At 40.4% G+C, this 20,966-nt stretch overlaps 1 long non-coding RNA gene across 3 annotated transcripts in view; it reads left to right on the top strand.

Moving 5' to 3' along the window:
- LOC118168296 overlaps positions 1-20,966 on the top strand; it is a 287,029-nt gene that overhangs the window by 67,753 nt on the left and 198,310 nt on the right. The window lies entirely within an intron of this gene.

Genomic DNA, 20,966 nt, shown 5'->3' with positions numbered 1-20,966 from the left:
AGAAATAGCTGCAGTATCTGTGCACTTCGGATGGCAAAGTGATCATTAGGAAGCAGGTGTTGCATTAAATCTGATGGTCAGCCTGTGATGCAACCGTGTTTCAGGTTTTACAAAGTATGTGCAAAGAATGGCAGGAATTTGGAGCCTTATAGGGGTTCAGCAGAGGCTCTGTTGGGACCTGCAAGTTCTCCTCCCACCTCCGCCATTGGTTTGCTGTGTAGCCCTGAGCAAGTCGCATACCTTTTTCCTGTCTCAGTTTCCCAGCCTACAAATGGGTTTGATCATGCTGGAGGCTGGGAGGAACTTTGCAAAGGCAGGAGGCAATTATGTAACAGGGCAGGAATAAAGGCAGCCGCTGAGCTTCCACTCCCTGTTCTGCTCCTGCGGAGTGGGGGTAGGGAAGAAAGCACTGCAGTATTCCTCGTCACTCCTTAAATATTTCTACGGGTGCTATATAGAATTTCCCCCGGCTGTACCAGATGGACTATGAGGGAAATAGTTGACAATGCATTTAACTTCTTGGCTGGGGGTTTCCTGTTTCAAACTTGGTGTAATGTGAGCAGTTTGCAACAGTTTCTCTTCATATTTGCTTAGCTGGGCCTAAACCACTGTAAACCCAGTACTGCAAGCACAGGCATTATTCATACCAGTGCACATATTTTCCTGGTAATGAATGGAGAAGGGGGAAGCAACTTTTGCATTCATTATTTGAATGTTTGGCTGTGAATAAAAAACCCTTGCTGCCTCCTGCGTGATATGTGAAAATTGGCAGACAAAAAAGAGAGATTGCCTGCACCGAGAACGTCCTGTGTTAATTCCAGTGGCTTGTTGAAGGTGCCTGTTTTCCTGCCTTTTGAACTCCCCCTAAACCATAGCAGAGGTTTGCTCTTCCTAGGCAGGACAGCAGACCAAAAGTGTACCTGCACCTGCCACCTTTAGCAGTTTGGGCAAAGGTGAAAGCTGTGCACGGCAGTGGCCAAAGTGCCTGAGGCTGGGAAGAGGGACAGGTGGCGAGCCAACAGCAGAGGGGAGCAGCGTCTTCAGGCTCTGGAGCTAGGCTTACTCTGGTAGCTGACATCTGCTAGAGCCTGTGCTTTGCAAATTAGTGGTGAGGACAATCATTTGAGGGAGGGAAGATAGCAGCTCTAGTCCCATGGCTGCTTCTAAGTTTTGTCCCCTGGTCCCCCTTGTAAAATCCTAAAATCCTCTTTTTTCTTTTTTCTTTTTTTTTTTTTGTAAGATTTAACCCCCTTGCATGTTAGTAAGGGAAAAAGTCTTGTATCTGTAAGCCGCTTGCCAGCACTAATCAGAGAGGTATTTGAAATCTGACTGTTGTAATCCCACTGCTTTCTTTCTATTGTTTGATTAACTTCACAATACTGACACTTCTTCTGAAACCACGTTATATAGTGTGTGACTTTGTATGACTTGCTACGGTTGGTTCTGCAGGAAGTCACAACCGGTCGTGGTTGCCCCATCTCCCAGAAGCCCAGCAGGCAGGTGGCATGGGCTGAATCACCTGAACAACATTGCTGTTTTTTTTTTTTTTTTTTCTAAAAGCAACAGGGGTGATTTCTTATGCATTGGTATTATAAAAGCCATTGTCTCCCATCACTGCTGCAGAGCTGTAAGATGAGGTTGTCTTTTGGTCTTCCTACAGCAACAGCAATGGTACTTTTTTATCACATGATTAAGCAGTGCTGAGAATTTTAAAGAATATTAATCAGCTAAGAGGAAGTTACTATCAGCATATGTTTTGTTTTTGTAAGAACTGCATATTTTCACCGGACCGTATGTTCCTCTTGCACAGGGTTGTTGCTGTGCAAGTTTAGGATCTGCAAAATGCAGGCTTAGAAAATTGCTGCATAACATTCCCAGGGCCAGTGAGAAATCATATGTAAAGAGTAGCTGTAAAACCTGTGGGGTGCAAAATCCTGCTGTCTGCATGATAAAGATGATTTTTATGGAGTATATAATCCTCTGCTTACAAAAAAAATACACTGAAGGTGTCACCACATGCCTTAACACTGGACTGAAACCTTTCAATCAACAACTGAAGCACAAAATCTTATCAATATCAGCTGGACTTTCTCCATATGGGAGGCCTCTGACACATTTATATTTAGCACCAGTGACATACATGTGATTACCATTTGCGCTGCATTTCTCATGATAATCTAATCATATATAGTATTTTTCTGACCAACACCATCTGTACCATTGTCTGTACCCTACCATTTTTCTCTTCAAGCTTTCTTTGGCATGATACCAAATAGGAGGTTTCCCACTGTTTGGGCTTTCTAGGTTGCATTTGGAGGACATGAATATACTTTTCTTACAGCACAGTAGTATCGAGGCTGCAGTACAGTGGGAAGGCTCACTAAAAAGAGCAGCCACTTGCTGTCAGACAGAGAGATCTTTATTTTAGAATCATTAAGGCCAGAAGGCAGAAAGAGCAAAAGTCTATGTGTGTGGGGGGGAGAGGTAATGCACAGTCTTTGTGTCTCTACCTCTGTGCCTTACAAAATGACAGCTGCTTGTGTGGATATTAGACACTTAGAAATTTAAACATGCAGCATATGGAAAAGAAAATAAGTGTTTTATAGCTACATCCGTGATGGGCAGGTGGATAGGAAGGGTTGCTTTATATGCCACATGTGCTACATATGGCCCAGCACTGCAAAACCTGTATTCTGAACAAGTCTGGGGCAGGCTTTTTACTTGTTTCTCTTGTTTTTCTTACTTTTAAGATGTGTTAATCTGTATTTAAAAGTATCCTGATCTTACAGCTTCCAATCAGCAGGGGCCTCAGCACTCTTAGTTTCAGTCAGACACAAGAGTTAAAGACGTGATTAAGTTTTCAGTCAATTGAGTTGCTCAGAAACTTAAAGCTCAGAGCATTTGTTATTGTTCTGTTGGCACCAGGGCAGGATGCTGAGCACCCCTTATGATCAAGTTCCTAGAAACTTAGGGTACCAGAGCTTTCAGTGGGAAAGGACTGACTCTCTGGGGATGTTACCAGGCTAGCCCAGCCTGTTCCTTCTATCCTTATCCAAGTGCTGTATGAGATCCGTCTCAAACGCGGCTGTATATCAAGCCTTGCTGCTGTGATTTCACCTTCTATAATTCTTGTGCTCAAAGTTTTCCCTTTGATGGACAGCTTTTCTTTTCTATCTTATTTAAAATTAAGAAAAAAAAAAAAAAAAAAAAAACAGGGAAAAGGAAAATAAATTATTCCGTTGGGGCTAAGTATATAAACCAACCTCAGCAGTTAAGTTTACAACTCTTTTTTTGAGAAGGTGTGGCTGAAGTTTTTTATGCTTTTCATGTTTTGGGGGGCATTTGGTGTGCATGGCTTGCACAGATCTAACATCAAATCTAGCCACTGCTTAGGCAGAGTTTGTGCTATCTATTCCTACAGACTGTGTAATATTGACATTGATGCTGTGAGACTGAGCTTACTTGGCAGCCAGCCATCTGACAGTTAAGCATCTGATGTTCTTTTATCCAGTAAAGCTTTTCTCTCTCTCTCTCTCTTTTTTTTTTTTCTTTCTTCCTTTTTTTTTTTTTTTTTGGTGAAAATATGATTAGGGAAGCTCCTTTTCGCTACTTATTTCCTCTGACTTAGTGCAGCCCTTGGCTGTCTGCTGAGCTAAAAGCTGCAGCTAAACAGACTTTTTTTATGCTGAATAGCATGTCTCAACGTTTTCCTCTCAACCATCATGTAGGTCTAGTTGCATTGTTGATTCCCATTACATGTCTGCTGGGATGTAAATTATTTCAATTCCCCCACACCCCGCCCTCTGTTCTTGTACTTTCAAGGGGTTTAATCCGTGAAGGGGACTACTTCAAAGCTCTCACAAGAAACTCATTTCTTGATGGATAGAAGGGCCAATAAAACGAAATTAGAGTTTTATCTCATTGTCTCTATAGGAATGAAGTATAATAATTATTTCAGGCAAATACATGTTGGAGACAATAATTAAGATCACTATCATGTCTTTAAGGACAAGCAGATTCTAAAATAAGCATTAGTAATGGGATTAAACATTATTGCAGTGCCCCGGATCTCAGCATTGCCAAAGTGCCTAGCACATCAGAGCACATGAAGCTCACTCTCTGGAGGAAAAAGAAACCAAAAAAAATTCTGCATTTCACAGAACCTTTTTGGCTTGTAGCCCATGAAAGAGCTGAGGCCCCAGCCTGCAAGAGTCTTGGGTGCCTGAAGGAAGTGGAAATGAAGTGGAATTTAGTATCTGTGTCATCAGCACAGTCCAGAAAGTCTGCTACCTAATGGGTTAGGTGTCAGCGGTTTTACCAGTGAGGTTCCCAGAGAATCCTGCTCCTGAGCAAAATCGTCAGTGTCTTAGCAGTACGGCGTGCTGTGCTGTGTAAGCTCTGTGGGTATCCACAAGCTAGGTGTCCCTGTGGCTAAGTTTCCAAAGGACCGCAATAGCAGGAGACTCAGTTAAATGTAAACGTCATGTAGAGAATGCCACTTGTAAAATATTTATTCCAACCATCTGGACTGAGTTTGTAGCAAGCTGACCCTCAGTGCAGCAGCCTCCCAAGTAAACTTCGAAGATGGACATTTTCTCTTCTCTGAAGATTCATTATTTTCTTCTTTCTTTCTCTTGGTCTGCCTGCATCAACTGTCTGTGTGGCCTCATGTCTGTACCATTCCCTCATACAGTTTCCTCCTGCTTTCATTGCCATCAGTGCTCTAAGTCAGAGAGGCACTTTAGCTCTGCATACATTCATTTCACTGTGGAAAGATGTTCAGATTGGGCCACATTAATTTTACACTAACTGGCTATGCAAAACTGAGAACTGTCCTGTAGAAAGTGAACAGACTTCTGCTCCCTTACTGCCTAGAACTTAGTACATAGATTTGAACCATCTGGCTGGTGGTGTTAGCTTTGGTTTATCAAAGTGTATCTTCAACATACCCCACACTTAGGTATTAGACATGAAATGAGTGAGGATTCTGCAGGTTTTTTTTTTTTTTTTTTTTTTTTAAGTTTCTGTCCTTCCTTCCTTCCTTCCTTCCTTCCTTCCTTCCTTCCTTCTTCTCTTCCTCTCTTCCTCTCTTCCGTCCTCTCTTTCTTCTTCTCTTCCTTCCTCTCTTCCTTCCTCTCTTCCTCTCTTTCTCTCTCCCACTCACTGCTGTGATTACAGGTACCATCTGTCATTTTAAACTCTGGCTCCTTAGTTTAGTATTGTTTTATTTATATTTTTTGCTTTAAATAACAAATTCCATGTTTGCTTAAACAAACAAACAGTCAACAACCTTCCTGGCAGGCTGTAAAATACAAGACTCCAGAGACTGTGCTTCTTTCTAAATAGTTTAAGACAAAATTAGCGGAAGCAGCAAATGCAACGTGGTTGCCCATACCAGCCATCTCGTCCATACTGTGAGCTTCTTATTCAGCCAGGTCTTCCTGCAGGACCGAAGGAAAGAAGCAGTGCCAGCTGGCCTGACCTGCTATCCAAACGTATTTAGTGATTTTTTTTCCAAATGTTGTAAAATAAAAACAAGTGGCAGCAGCAAGCAAAGCTTTAATTTCAACACTCACCTCTGTCAACAGAGCCCGCTACCAAGTCTAATATCTGGCTTGTTCAGAAGACAGGTAGGCCCTAGGGGAAGGGGAAGAGCGCAGACTGGACTGACTTGTTACAAAACAAAACATTCGTTCAGCGGCTGTTCTGCACAGCTCTTTGGAATTAAACATCAAAACGGAGGGAAATTAATTTGGCAGGTAGAAGTCAGTGCTTGGTAGCAGCTGGAACAGCCCCGCAATGCCACAAAGCCGGACCTCACCAGCTTCAGTTGGTTGGAGCTCCCACTCCATTCTTAGACTCCGTTCTTTCTCCAGTGTGGTGTTTGTTTTGGTTTCTCCTTTGAATGCTCCTTTCACAGCAGCCTGAGGACAACCAGGGGTTAGAGTCTCAGTAGCCAAATTAATTGCCAAACAGGGCTGCTTGGGAATTTGGCCCAAGAGCAATAATAATAGAAATACTTAGCGCTTGCAATATGTAGCTCTGTGATTCTTCAAAGCATGGTGCAAAAGGTGAGCGTGCCAGATGCTGCATTGTTTCATCAGGATAACTATCTGCTTTCTGGAGGGGATTCTTCCATTTCTGTACCTAGGGGACAGAGACAGAATGAAAAGGAGTGAGGTGCTAAAAATGTGGGGTCAGTCACATATGCTGTGGGAAGTGTGAAAGAAAAGTGTACTGTTTTGGTTCGTTAATAGGTGAGAGAGTGATATTTTGGCTTAAATTGCATTCACAGTGAAAGCCATATTGCTGACACTTTGGCAGTAAGTCCTTACAGCAACATCAGTGCATATTGTGCTGGATCTGTTCCCTGGGCCTCTGGTGCCAGTTTCCTTCCAGTGCATGCAGCAATCATGGCTAATGTCCACGAGACTAGGCGCTGTGACAGACGGTGCGGGACTTTTACCGTTAACAGCAGATCTCAGTGCCATCAGGCTGTGAACATGCAGTAGCTGCCTTGGTTTGACAAGCTGACCTGGCAACTTAGAGCAAAGATTGTTAGGGCCACAAAGCGGCTTTCTTCTGGTCAGTGTTGCACATACTAACAACCAAGTATTGTTTTCTTCCACTTATTCTCCTTAGCTTGGATACAAAACTGGAGTGAAACAATGGAAAGGGCTTAAAGTGTAAGCTTTTCTGGCATGATTTGTGAGGATGGCAAACACATCCCTCAAAGATAAGTAGACAATACAGGAACAATATAAGGAAGTTTCCTTTTTCATTCTACAAAAAGCCAGGCAGGCAGCCTAAAATTGTCTTTGGATGACCTGAAAGCCTAATCATCAAGAGAAGGCCAGAAATACCTTTTTTTTTTTTTTTTCTTTTTTTTTTTTTTTTTCCCTAGGTGATGTTTATTTATTAAAAATAAAAATAAATAAATAAAAAAAAAAGAATGAATGAATGGGGGAGGACTGGCAGGAGCAGAACTCAGAGAGCTTTATGTGCTTATTAGTGGCATGAGAAGATCCCTTCCCAGGCAAACAGGAAAAACCTTTTGTGTCTCTTTGTCATCAGGGCAAGATAAGAGTTAGGCCCATACCTAGCTGTGCCTGAATTGGAAGCAACAAAAATTGTATCCATCTGCCACGTGTCAGTATACGTGAAATGAGATAGATGGTTTCTAATAGGTGATTTCTATCAGAAAAATCAGAAAAGGAGAATGAGTCCACTCGTCCCATGATCAGTGAGTGCTGCTTCTAGTTGTGGTGAAAATCTGTTCTGCTTTAGAGTTCACTACACACACCATTCCCTCTGCTGTTCAGTGTTTGTTCACATCTACAAGCCTCTGAAAAGAAAATCAAGCAAGCAGTAGCTGGAGGTTTCAGAAAGAGGTATGACAAAAAATCAGTCAACTCATCTTAGTGCACATAAGATAGTGATTTTTAAAAACATATCTAAAAGTGCATAAAATAGTTATAGGAAAGAAAATTAAGCTAGATCATTTAGTCTGAGCTCATATAATAAATACCACAACATTTTAGTCAATCCTTGAGGATAACAGAACGTCATCTTCTGGAGAAGCATCTTGTCTTGAGCTGAAGATGCTCAAGGACTTCAGTGCTTCCTTTGGAAGTTTGTTTCATTGGTTGATTGCTATTGTTAATAAAAGGGAAAACATAGAACTTATTTCTGCTTTTACTTTATCTGGATTTAATTTTCAGTCATTCTGAAGAGCCTCTTTAGTATCAAGTTTCTTTTCCTTGTAAATGTAATTATACTCCATAATTAAGCATCTCTGATTTTTTTTATTTATTTTTTCTGTGACAATGCTAAGCATATTGAACTCTTTATCCCCTTCTAACCAAAGGATTTTTTCTAAAACTTGCTGGAGTTTTGGGGACTTTTCCCACTGACACCAGTGTTTTTTGGATAAGACCTAGAAAGTGGCACAAATGAGGCTACATGTGAAAAACGTCTGCAGAGTCAGAACCCTGATAAAAGCAGCCGGCATTAAATCATTTGGTTTGGTATCAGATCTAAGGGAGCTGTTTCATCAATATAATATGCTAAGGAGAACTGAAAAGATTTGGTTGTGCCTTTGAACATACTAAGGATTTTTAGGGGGAAAAGTGGGGGAAAAATAGGGACAGCTGGATTTTATTTTTTTTTACTACAATTTAAGGTTTTTGTTTATTTTTTAATAGGGTGAATGTAATGCACATGCAAACGCTCACTATACACTGAAATCTTCTATGAATCAACAAAACATGTACCAGCAGTACAAACTTCACCTTGCCTAAACAATGTACATCTCAATTCCGACTTGAAAAGACCACCTGTAGGGGAAAAATGTTAGTTCGGTATCCAGGGGCCATTCATTCCTTTGCCACTTTGCTAAGACTGCCAATTAGTGCCAACTTGTGGTGGCAGATTTTGTGATGTAGACACATGTTCTCTGGAAAGTGGGCTGAGATATTCGACTCATTTCACATGGGGCACAAAGAATTATTTGCTCTGTGCTATACAAATGAGAATTGTCCAAAGCTTTCCTCTGTGTTAGCCTCTGTACGCTTACTGAGTGTAAATACAGGGGAAATTGGTGTTATTGCAAGGACAAATTAGCACCAGAACTGAGCTGTATTTTTTTAAATGTGCTGCTAATTGTGCCCAATTTGTGCTGGAGTACTCACTCAAATGCAAAAGCACAAAACCAACTGAACACATTTCAGGGTGCCAAAGAGAGCTTGCACTTTTCTCTTAGCAAATTATCCTTCTAGTTTCACACTGCCGCAAGTGCCAATTGGTCCCACTAAGACCTTTATCTAGAGTAATCAAATTAACACTGCATGTTAGCAAATTAGGTTTCATTTAACAATGGTTTATATTTGCTGCAGGTTCGAGCATTAAAGGAAAGCTTTTTCTAAGTTTTACTTTAAAATTTCTTATATGAGTGACATCGATTCTGTTTGTGACATTTAAAAAGAGTGAGCTGCTGAAATGGAAGAAATGAGGCCAAATCATTGTTTGTATTTTCACTTCCAGAGAAACATGGATAAGGAATTGCAGAAGTTTCTAAACTTTAAGGTAGAACTGAGCGAAGTGGAAGAGGTTTATTGTTGTTTTCCCTTTGGTTCACAATGGACCAAATATGTACCATTGGTTGTACCTAGGAGATCACCGGGGCTACGTAGTTGTTACTGAGGGCAGGATTTGGCTGATTACAGCCATCAGGCACAGGAAATTTGCTTCTGCCAAAAGGTATGCCACTGACAGAGTGGGAAATACAAAATGCTCCAAGCGGAAGAGTGAGCAAGATTGCCAAAAAGAGAGGGAAAAAATTGTAGGCTAAATTTCTCTTTGGGAAATAGCCTTAAAAAACATCAGAGTTTTATCAGGGATGAATTTCACCCACTGTGATGAATTAATTAATGTTTGTACCATCTGAAGATTAATAATGCAACTGTTCAGTATTATTGAGACTTCTGCTTCAAAGACTGTCTTTTCTTAGATGCTTGTGAAACTAGCCAGAAGCTGGATTATTTTCTATTTTGTGAGACTGGTTTTGAGAAGACAGAAAAGTATAAAACACAGAAATATGTCTGAGAGTAGGCACTCTTGCCTTCCTTCTTTGAATTGGAGGCCTTACAGAATCTCAAGAGCTGATCATGTGCACATCCTGCTGTAGAAGAAGGCAGAGGAGTCCCCCAGCCAGTTATGAATGAGGCGGTGTCCAAGAGCACTGGCTGTGCTGAGGGAACTAGAGGTAGGTTTTTGCCTTATTCAGTCATCCCATGACTTCACGACTTCAGCCTGAGTCATTACTTTCCATTGTCATAAGGCACTAGAATTTATTTGGGTGCAAAATTCTGTTAGGAAACTTAAAGTGCACATGTAAGAGAATAGCTTGGTTTTAGTTCCTAATTTTGAGGTCTTGGCCCAGATCGCTTGTTTCCTGATTCAGTGCCTTGAGAAGTGTGTGCATACATAATTTCTCGCTGGTGCTATAAACGAATAAATCACTTGTAATGGGTTTCTGCAAATAACTTTTTAACGATTGAGCTGTTGATTTGCTCGTCGAAGATCGGTATCTCAGAAGTACGGTGTTTTATTGCATCAGATACCAATACATGATTCAAGAAACAAGCCAGAGAGGTGGTAAGGAGAGCAGGACCAAAGAGGCCGCACGGAACATCAAGTAAGCAGCAATCAGAGCCTTGCTTATCAGTCATAAAATGGTATGAGATAGCTATTGAGCACAATAATCCAGAACGGTATCTGTTTCAGGAAGTCCCTGCATCATTCATTTCCAGAAATTGAGAGAAGCTAGGGAGAAAAAAAATCACTTTCTACATGCCCTGTTTTTATACACTTTGGCTGAGCATCCTCCAGTGACAACTGCTGGGGACAGGATATGGAGCTACTTATAGCTTTGGTCTGACCCAGAGTGGCCATTATGTTCTTAGAAGATACTATCACTATCCTCCTCTGATTACATCCACAGGAACCGAATCATATATATATAAACATGTTGTACAATTAAGTAAGACCACAAGCTCTGAGAAACAGAATAAACACTTGAAGTTTGTTGAGCTGTATTCAGAACAAAAAATCATTTTATTTTTTTTCAGAACAGTCTCTGAAGTTAAGCCCCCTCCCTGAAGTTTATTGCATGAGCCAAGGGAGAGAGCCCATTCTTTCTAACAATGTCCTTTCAGCTACTTTGATGCTAAAAATAAAAAATGTTTGATAGCTATCCAAGCAACGTAGGTGAAAACAGTAATTTCCAGCTTTTCTAAAGGTCTTTGGCTATATACATTTGACAAAACAGTCACCAGCAGATGAAGTCAGATTGTTTTTTCCTGCTTTGTGTGTCTGAGCTCCCTTTCACTTCTTCTAAGCCTAGACAGTCAGAAATAGTAAGTCTACTGAAAAGTTAACTGAAAATGCCAGTTCATTAATGATCTTGTAAAGCAACACTATGTTGTTCAGTGGAGGTGATGCTTATAGGTACCATAGGTCTGTGGTTTGGCAAAAATATTTTGTAGATGCCAGAACAGTGCCTAGCCCGAGGACAATAACAAGAATTCTTTTCTTAGCATTGCCAGTCATACATTGCCCTTTTTAAGATAAGGCTGGGGAAAAATCTCATGAAAGCATTTAGTTATTGGTTTATAAAAACCTTTCTCCTAGTGATCTAATTGTGTAGCACCACAGGCAGGGCTAAAATGGCACTGACAAGCAGAGTTACCAGTGCTTTGCAGCTCCGTGTGATGATGCAGGTAGCACAAGCAATTAAACCCAATTGAATTTGTTGTTGTTGTTGGAAATGTTTCTTTTGTTGAGCTTTAGAAAAGGGATTCTTTCAAGCAGAAACACATTTATAATTTTGTTGAAAAAAGGATTCTGGAAGAGGAACTCTGCATCAGCTGCCACAGCACTGCAGGAATTAAAAATTCTTTGTCTTGTCTCCTTGCGCCCTTATGGGCAAGACTCCTCAGGAGGTGTCTGTGATCCTTGGATCCTGCACCACGTCCCCAAGCCAGATGTGGAGATGGCAGTATGTCAGGGAGGGTGAAGTCCTCTCCCAGAGCCCACTCCAACCGAGACTGCCGGCATAACGCCAGCAGGAGTAGCTCCACAGCATCTGAAATGTGAGCGTTTCATTTTGCGGAAAAAAGTGTTGTCATCTTCTGAATGGGAAAAAAATCTTCTCAGTTTCCAGTCAGCTCTATTTTAGCAATGTCAACTTATAAAACATATAATAGTTTCTTATATTTACTTAGTTGTGTAAATATCATAGTAATATTGATGCTCTGAAAAATAAGCCATGCTCGTGTGCCTCTCTTGCTGACAGGCAAGTCTCCAGTTACTCTAGACTAAGGCTTTTCCTGCCAGATGAGTGCTGGCTGCTGCACTTGATTTCTGATGGGTCGGTGATGATAAATAACTTGTGCTGACTAGGATGGAGGCTACCACATTATTTTTGCTTGTTTTGGAGTAGCAATTTAAACACAATTCTCTGAGAGTAAACTGCTGTGTATTCACTCTGCTACTAAGACTCCTTTTCCAAATCAGCTGTTGGTAGCAGGACTTGTAGCTACTACTGATTTGTAAATGCATTGCTCATTTCAGAAAGATTGCATAGGGTCTCATCCTCTCTACAGAAAACATACTGCTCCTTGGAATTAATATATTAATATGGAAAAATAGGGATTCATTCCAGAAATATCTAATTGTTGCTGATAGCTGTTTTTTGCCTCTGGGCTGATTTTGCTTGACAGATTGTTCCTTAAAGTTGAGAAGAGCTGAGCTCTTTGTATTGGCCAAGTACAAAGCTTCACACGTGTTGCTGGATGTTTAAGTGTAAAGGAGGATGCTCAGGCATTAAAGAGGGGAAGCAAAGTGTAAATAAAAAAGTTTATTTTGCTCATGTCTGAGGAAAGTTAGGGTGATTTGCTGAACATTTTGAAGATGTTTAGGTTTTAAAATAAAAAAGGTACAGTTTTCAAAAATATGGATGAGAAGAAGCGGTCTCTCAGCCACCTCACTAAGGTACTCAGAGTTGATCTTGGGAAAAGGCTGTCCCTTCCCACTGACTCTAGTGGAAATACGGGGTGACTAGCATCTAAATGAGGTAGCATTAGGTACAGTGTGTGCTCCTCCTTGCTGCAACACCAATTGCTTTTTCAGACTGAAAAATTCCTTTTCAAACTGTTCATTTCAGTCACCATCTAATGGACTTTTGAAAATGAAATTTAGATGGCCAAGTTATTTGGCCGTCCCGTGTATTGTTTGTTCCCTTTACTTTGACTAGCCTGTTTTGTTCTAAGGACTCTTTGAAAGGTTGGAGGACTAGCAGGATTAAACCAAGTCATTGCATTAGGGAAATGAAATCTCATTAAGAAGGCGGTTGTGATTCCCTAATCCCTCCCTGTGGGTCTTGCCTCTGCGCCAGGCTCGGGCTGACAGAAGCAACGAGGAGGCCGAGCGGGCACTACTCCCCTCACTGCAGTGCTGCAGAGGGGCATCCACAGCTGTGAGTGACTGCATGGGTCTGGGCACACCAGTAGCTTGCTGCTAGCAAGCTGACGCGTAGGTAAATTCACACCTTTGGGATAATTTATTCATCCGCCCATATCCTGAATCATAATTTGATTCCTCCTCTGATCCTCTGGTAACAATGCTGGACTGCCTTGCCCAGTGCCAGTAAAGCACTGCCCTCAGGACTTCACACAAATGTTCACACCTTGGGGGCATTCACCATGAAACACAGAAATAAGAAACAGTCTCGTAGAAGAAAGAGTTAATTCAGATGCCTGCCTGCCTGATTGCTTCTGGTTAGGAAACTTACTCGCCTGTTGCTCCCAGATGGACAGACTGCAGAAGAGCCATGAGAAGGAATGATCAGTGAGAGGAAAGTGTGATTTCCCAATTCACATCAGGAGCCTGAACCTCTGGGTGGTATCATGGCTTACTCTGTCCTAGATTTGTGAAAGTAGCTCATGTATCATTTGGGTGCTAAGTGTGGGTCCAAACCCTCACACAGGAGGAAGCTGAATCTTGTCTACCACCTGCTGAATGAATGACAACTCATCTGAAGATCTTTGTCATCATCCCTCATCTCCAAAAGCTCAGCACGTCTCTTACTGCACACAGGCACTTGAAGGAAAAGTAAAAAATGATACTTTTGTTTTCAAGCAGTTTTGTTTGTGTGTCAGTAGGACGAGAAGCGTCTTTTTTAAGAGCAGGAAGAAAACATAATTTGGATCAAGCTGTTTTTGAACTGTCTTTTTTCTTCTCCCAATTTCACTACCAAAACAAAGCAAAACAAAATCCCGCAGTCTTACCGGGGGGAAACTAGTAGGGTTCCCTGCACTGCAACAGGCATCAGAAGAGCTTCCTGTCATGGTGTCATCTCAGTTGAGATTAACAGATGTATACACATACACACACACAAAAAAACTGTTCTGAGTTTGAATTAAAAGCACATATTAAACTATCCCTTGTAATGGGGAAACTATATGGATGAAGAAATGCTCCAGAGCTTGTGTGCTAACTAAAATTTGCCTGGGAGGCTTGTTCTCATCAGTAGTCTGAGTGTGTGCTCTTGAACTGTGATAACGAACAAGCCACACAAAGGAAAGCTTTAAAAAACTGCACCACTCTCTGATGATAAATGCAAAACCCTGTAGTTTTGGGGGTGAACAGAGATAGTGAAACTTCTGAAAACATCCAGGAAGAGAATATCATATATTCCAGTTTCCATTGAATCTTGAAACAAAAAGCAAGAATTGCATTGTTTCTGTGGTCAGCTCCAAGCACGGTCACAGGTCACAACAGGACTGATCAGCTGATCAATATGTCTATCATTACAGTGTCCCCAGTTCATATTGAATAACAAATTTCACCAGTATGCCCATATTTTTTCTCTTGCTTTATGCAATCCTGATAATAAATCTGTTTTAAGTCTTCCCTCCCACTCACGATCTAGTTCGCTCCACTTATTCAAGAAACAATCTCTAAAGCTTGAACATTATTTACATTATCAAGATTTACTTATCTTTTCTTTTTTTTCCATTGAAACACTAAGCAGCTCTTACATCAATGTAGGTGTGTTTGAGAATTATGAGAGCCTTCAATTCTCATACCAGACTACACCCACACAAGTCAATTCCAGTTCCAATGACTAAAGGTCATGTGAATGGCAAAAAGTAACAGGTAAGAACCTAATTTTGCTATTAAGAGTAACTGAATTTGCAGTTATGGCTTATTAGTAAAAGGATTAATGCCACGAGCAGTAAATCCTTTCCCTACCTTACATGTGTTGGTGTTCCCACTATTGCTATTATTTTTACAGACAATTCTAATGGAAAAAATACAAATATGATGTGTGAGATCAAAGATTTGGTGGAAGAGTATGCCCATTTCTCTCTAGACACATCAATGATGATAAGAAGCAGTGGTGGGCTAGTCACCTGCCAAGGGATAGGGAACATTTGCTATCCAATTACTTCCATAGGCTTTACTAATAGCAGGTGTTCAAGTGGTGGGAATTGTCAGGTTCCCTGAGGCTGATGGCCTCCTGTTCGTGCATTATGCCTTTCCCAGGATGACATATTTATATCTCTTTGGTTTAACTGCATTCTCACATTAATTTAGTGGTTCCAGTTCTTAGCACTGCTCTTTGTCTTCTTTCAACCAGAAATTTCCCAGTATAGTGTTCTCTATTATACTTTCTTCTCCCAAACCATACCTGTTTTTAACAGTGTTTAATCTATGCTGCCCACTTGAGTGATTTGTTTATTTAGTGACCCTAAGATGCAAGTAATGAAGACTCTGTAGAGACTAGATGCTGTAAGGATGGTCTCAGATTTTGATACCCTTGTAGATTTTCACAGAAGATGCGACCTCTGAAGGGATATGTGATTTTCCCATTTTCTGTGAGGTATGGGCCATTAGCCTTCAGTATTCCCCTCAAAATTACCCTTTGCTTGTGTGCAAAGTGTTACACTAGGTGGGAAATAATTGTTAAAAGTTACAATTTCTGGGTGCAACATGAAAATATCTTCCAGGAATTCAGGAGCAAACCAGGTGGGTCTGTGTAGTGGTTATGCAAGTTCTCTCTGTTTTCAGTTAGGAAAATACTACGTGTTAAGGGACTTGAAATCTCACAAATTAAAGAATAGTAGAGTGAACTCGAAGAACAGGAAGAAAATTCCATGTATGGACACCTGTCTTTTACAGTACAACCCTCTCTTCTGCTTGGAATAACCGCTCAACAAGACAGGATAGATTTGGATAATGAAAAACTTACAAACTCTTGAGAAATTATCTTCAGAATTTTAGAATCATAGAATCATAGAATATCCTGAGTTGAAAGGGACCCATACGGATCATCAAGTCCAAACAGCCTCACTTTCCTTGGTCTCTCTGTTTCTTCTGCTTTTAGCTTTATACCAAAGGGAAGAGGCTGTGGCATTCTGAATGGTGTGAATGATCTTGTTTCTGTGTTTCCAGCAAAGGGGTGTCCAATACTCCTAGAGAGTGATGCTCAGTTTCCCTTTAAATTGGAGCCAGCAGACTTCAATTTTCTTTGCTAGAATAAGGTTGGACTTGCTATGAAGAGGACCACATGTAATTATCTGGTCAAAATGAATTTATTCTGTAGCTCATCCTTATTATTTGTGACTGTTACAAAGCTCAAAGGTCGGGCTTTTCTTCTGTCACAAGACGTGCAGTAGATTAAGCTGTGTATTTAGGGTAATTGTGAGCAGGCCAGTGTTATTCTACCAGAAAGACTGAGCTTGTCTGACAAGGCATGTGGTTTTCTCAGTTGCTGGACTGCACTGTCTGACCATCCTCTTACATTTGTTCTGTTGGGGGATGGAATGTAGTTAATGGAGTTACCAATATCGGTTGGATTTTTGTTTATACTCCTTTTTTATTCTATTACGTGCAATAGGTTATCAGAGCACTCTGTTCATAACAGGGAGGCTAGCATTCGGCTTGGCGACATCAGAAAGAAACACAAAGGACATCACGGTAAAAACAGGGATGGCAGAGAGAAACTTAGGAAGAAGGGCAGGAAATGGCAAACTCTCCTCCTGCCCCAAATTGTGCTGGAGCATACTTTATAGTGCATCTTACAGACAATGGTGGTTTTAACAAAAGAGCAAACCAAGAAGTAGGCAGCTGAAAGTGTAAGGTTGCACAAAACCATGTATCTCACAGTGAGATCTTAAGCTAGTTTTGTATCTTAATTTGTACCATGCTTTGTTTATTACAATCTACGCTATATCTCTTTGTGTTGAACAAGTTTTGGTATCTTCTTTTCCAGTAGAAGTAAGAGTTCAGGTTCTGTCTGCAGCCTTTGAAATGTGTACTTGCTGTGCATAACTGGGTCTTGTTATTCCTAAACAACGTCTTAAATGGAACAGTTAGACGCAAAGCTCAGGCCTAGTTTCCAGCACAGTTCTCAACCTCCTACCATGTTTATCTACCCTTTCTTGGTGGTCTTTGTCTGTTCTGGTGGGATGGAAAGTGATAGCTCCCCAGAGGCTGCCAAATCCACTGCCCTGCTCTCAGATGGTGTGGTGCTACCGGTAATTGCATATGTCTCCTAAGGCTCGATACTCCAATGGCAAGAGTCAACTTGTTGCTTTGAAAGAAAATAAAGTTCACTGCATTTTTGGTTGGTAGGGATATACAAAGTTGCTTTCAATTAGATAAACAGTAGCATTAATAAATAATAATAATATCATTGTTATTTTTAACATAAGGCTTGATAAGATTTTCCCAGATAGGAGGCAAAAACAAGCCTTTCACTGCAAAGATTAGTGGGTTAAGCTCCATGGCTATCCTTCTGAAGGAGATCAGGATGAAGGATTATAGTGGTCCCTTCTGATCTGTGTTTTTTTTTTTTTTTTTTTTTTTTTTTTCAGTACTTTAACTTTTGCAGATCTAGCTAGTTAGGTAGCTAATGCTGTCAGAATACAGGTGAGTCAGGATTTGGGTAGCAAAAAGAACAGAGGTAATGCAGGCCATAGTTCACAATTTTATTCCAATGCCCTGGCAAAAAAAAGTCAGTGCCAGACAACCTGATATCAATTGCAGTTCAGTATCTAATCAATCACTATGCTAGGAATTTTCCTACAGTGCTTACCAAGTTTCAGGTTCAAGGTGTTAACTCCTGTGGCAAAATTACCTGATGCTTTCCCCTCTAATTTGGTAAGTCCAGAAATGAGAAGGTAGCCTATCTTGAGACTCATTAGATATGTCAATGAATGCAGTAATGCAGAAAGTCTGCTTGCTTAATTGTCTACTAGACCTGTAACTTCCTCTGCTAGTCTTTAAGTATTAGGAAGAACTAAGGCAAAATAATTAAGATAGAAGGTTTTCTTTCTGGATGAAGGCAGTATTCAGTCTGTAGTACTTGGTGGTGATTTTGATTCATGCCTTAGATGAAGCTTTGTCTGCCTCCTCTGCACAGCTAGACAGAAACTTGATGTGCAGAGCTGGAATCCAGTAAGGGGGAAAGGGGGCTGTTCAAACATGGACCGAAGGAAAGTAATAAACCCAAAATAAATAATAATAATGAAAATCTAAAATAATGTCACTGATGCAAGCAGACTTCCTTGTTGTCTAAGACAGAAGATTTAAATGCTATTTGCTGGCATCATTTTTCAGAGCCATTTCTGCTTGCAGCTTCAGTTAAATGAAAAACAAATCACAGATATGTTAAAACTGCACTGTGTGGGTCAGACTGTTGTTTTCAATAAGCAGTGGTAAAACCCCCACTGTGGATCGAGTGTGGTTTAAAGTCCTGTCATTACTGCTCACAGTGATTTAAAAAATAGCATGTTCGATATGCTTTTGAATTACGTGAATGCTTCTGTTTTATATAATGGAGGAGAAAATTATTAACAATACATTAATTTTTTGTTTGTTGCTCAGATGGGATGTTTGAATCCCTAAAATTGAATGTTAATGTGAATCTATATAGCACGGTCTCTATAGCACTGTCTCTATAGCACTGATTATAATTCTGCTTTCAGATGGATTTATGTAAAGGTTTTGTTTTCTTTTTCTTTAATCATTTATTGGTTTATAATGGAGCCACCACCAGCCTTCCAGTGGACCAGGCATGGATAGCCATCTTCTAGCTCATGTCTCAGCAGCTGTGATATACTGGCTCATACCAGAGTCTCTTAGATTTTTGGATTTAATTCAGTTGCTCCAACATCACATTTTTTCTTGTTGATCTGAATAGGAGTTAATCATATTAAAGCGCCATTAGTTCAAGTCCAGTAAATGTAATGGTGTGAAGAAAACTGTATAAAGAAATGTGGTCCAATGAGTTCTTTTTAGACCTATCTTAGGTGAAGATTTGGCTGCTGCTTTGGTTCAGGAACTCTATCAAGTCACTAAATACCCTAGATTAAGCTTTGTTTATCCTCTTAGTTAACATAATGAATCAAGAAACCTTCCAGTACAGTTAGAAGAGTGACTCTTGAGTTCTACTCATATAATTTAGTAACTGACTGACAAACTAGGTAGGAGCCTGGTCACCATTTCAAAAAATAGATAGAAGAAGCTGATGTTTAGAAATAGTAGGAAAGGTCAAACTGAATGTCTCCATCAGTATCACAAAATTTAAGCTGGCCACTTAGGATCTGCTGTATTTACAAAGGAAATTTGAATATGCAGAATTCACAGTATATGTTTCTGTTTGCAAAAATCTCCATGATCACTCTGAACACTCATCTTAAGAAGTTTGATCCCAATTATCCAGGTGCAGGCAACCAATCCTGAGAAGTTCATTGCAGCCAGTCTTAACGTGTCCCCGCGGTGTTCGTCAGTAATGCTGTTTTGTGCTCCTGAGAACCTTTTGCCATCTTCACAGATGAATCACTACAAGGGCTGATCCTTCAAAGTCTTTTAATGAAACACTCTTATCTGTCTGTCCACTTGGCTATTGGAGCTTTTTGGATAGACAGCAAACTGCAATGGGGGTCTTATAAAGAAAATAAAAGATTGTCTTTTAAGATTTCTCTTTCTTACCGTCTCTGACACCTTGCAAGTACTGAGCTGATGGAAACTAATAAAATCTTTGGGTTAATGGAGTCATGACTGAAATGTCCCAAGGAGGTCCAGTGCCATAACAGCATAAGCTAATTATCCCTGGATCTGGAGGACATTAAGATATGGATTCCTTTATAGCGGTACTTGCATCTAAATGCCCAACAAATAGCTAAACCTTAGTTCATCGACACTTTTCCTGAAAGGCAGAGAACGACAGCAAAAGAAGCTATCCCTGGAGCCAGCTTTATTGAAAGGGGCGTCTGTAAAGGGTACAAAGTATCTAGGAATCCAGTTCATATTGCTTTGCCTGCTGAAGCTCAAGAGCCTGATGGCTTTATCATATGCTGTGATGGCAGAAGCCCAGCTGTGAAACAACATTAAAACCATTGCAGTAGGCCAGAAGATGAAAGAAATGTTGTGAGAGTCACTGACCGATTAAGCAGTCTGTCATCAATAATTGATTTTGATGAAGTGGGACAGTAAATATGTGTGGGAGAAGTAAAAAATAAGTCAAAACTGAACCTATACCTTGTACTGACAGTTATAAAGTAGGGAAATACTGTGCTGTACTTCTGGTGTTTTAATTTATGTGTGCAGATAGGAAGAAGTTGCTTCTCTTTCCGTTTGGAAAATGGACATTGGACTCTTAATGCACTTTCTGAGTTGAAGTTAAATAAGTGGAGAGGGCCAAGCCAGTAATAGTATAAGCAAATAGACCTCTATTGCGTCAATCAAGTTGTGGCTATTTATTTTAGAGCTGTTTTTGGCTAGTGTATTGTGCTCAATATATTGCGTTATGGAACAGTTTGACTGTGCTGCAGATTAGTCCTCTGGAGTATGTGGTAAAAATGTTCACGCAAAATATAAAAACAAATGTGGCTTGGTTGTATCACAGAAAGGCTTAACTCTGCAGAACTCTACATCGGTTCGCATGCTGCACAGCCAAAGCTCGCTGTCGCATACTGAGCTCTTATAATGAAAGTGCAGCTTCTACCATCAAAAAACCCTTTAAATAGTATAGCTTACATCAGGTCCGAAAGTGAAATAGGCTACTTCAGCAAAAACAGTTCTGTGCCTGTATAACCACATTTAGGGTTTTTGTCAGTATGGAAACATCTAAATTCAAAAATCACACCACTAAATTATTAGTACTATACCAGCAGAAGTTTCTACAGTTAACCTAGTCTCAACCAATTCTGCAGTGAGGTTATAAGCATAAGGGAATGAATCTGTGGGTACTTTCCAGCAGTTTGCTGAATTCAGAGATGAGTGGAGCAGAGGTTTTCCCACCCAGCCTCATTTAAAGCATGTGGGATATCAGTATCCATATGGGAAGCTTCATGATTAATCATTGTGGAGATTTGTCTCTGTGGAAGACGTTTCAT

This window comes from Oxyura jamaicensis, chromosome 5 (genome assembly GCF_011077185.1).
Source record: "Oxyura jamaicensis isolate SHBP4307 breed ruddy duck chromosome 5, BPBGC_Ojam_1.0, whole genome shotgun sequence".
Lineage (NCBI taxonomy): Eukaryota > Metazoa > Chordata > Aves > Anseriformes > Anatidae > Oxyura > Oxyura jamaicensis.
Note: the sequence above shows the minus strand (reverse complement) of the source record. Positions and strands in the feature narration are given on the sequence as shown.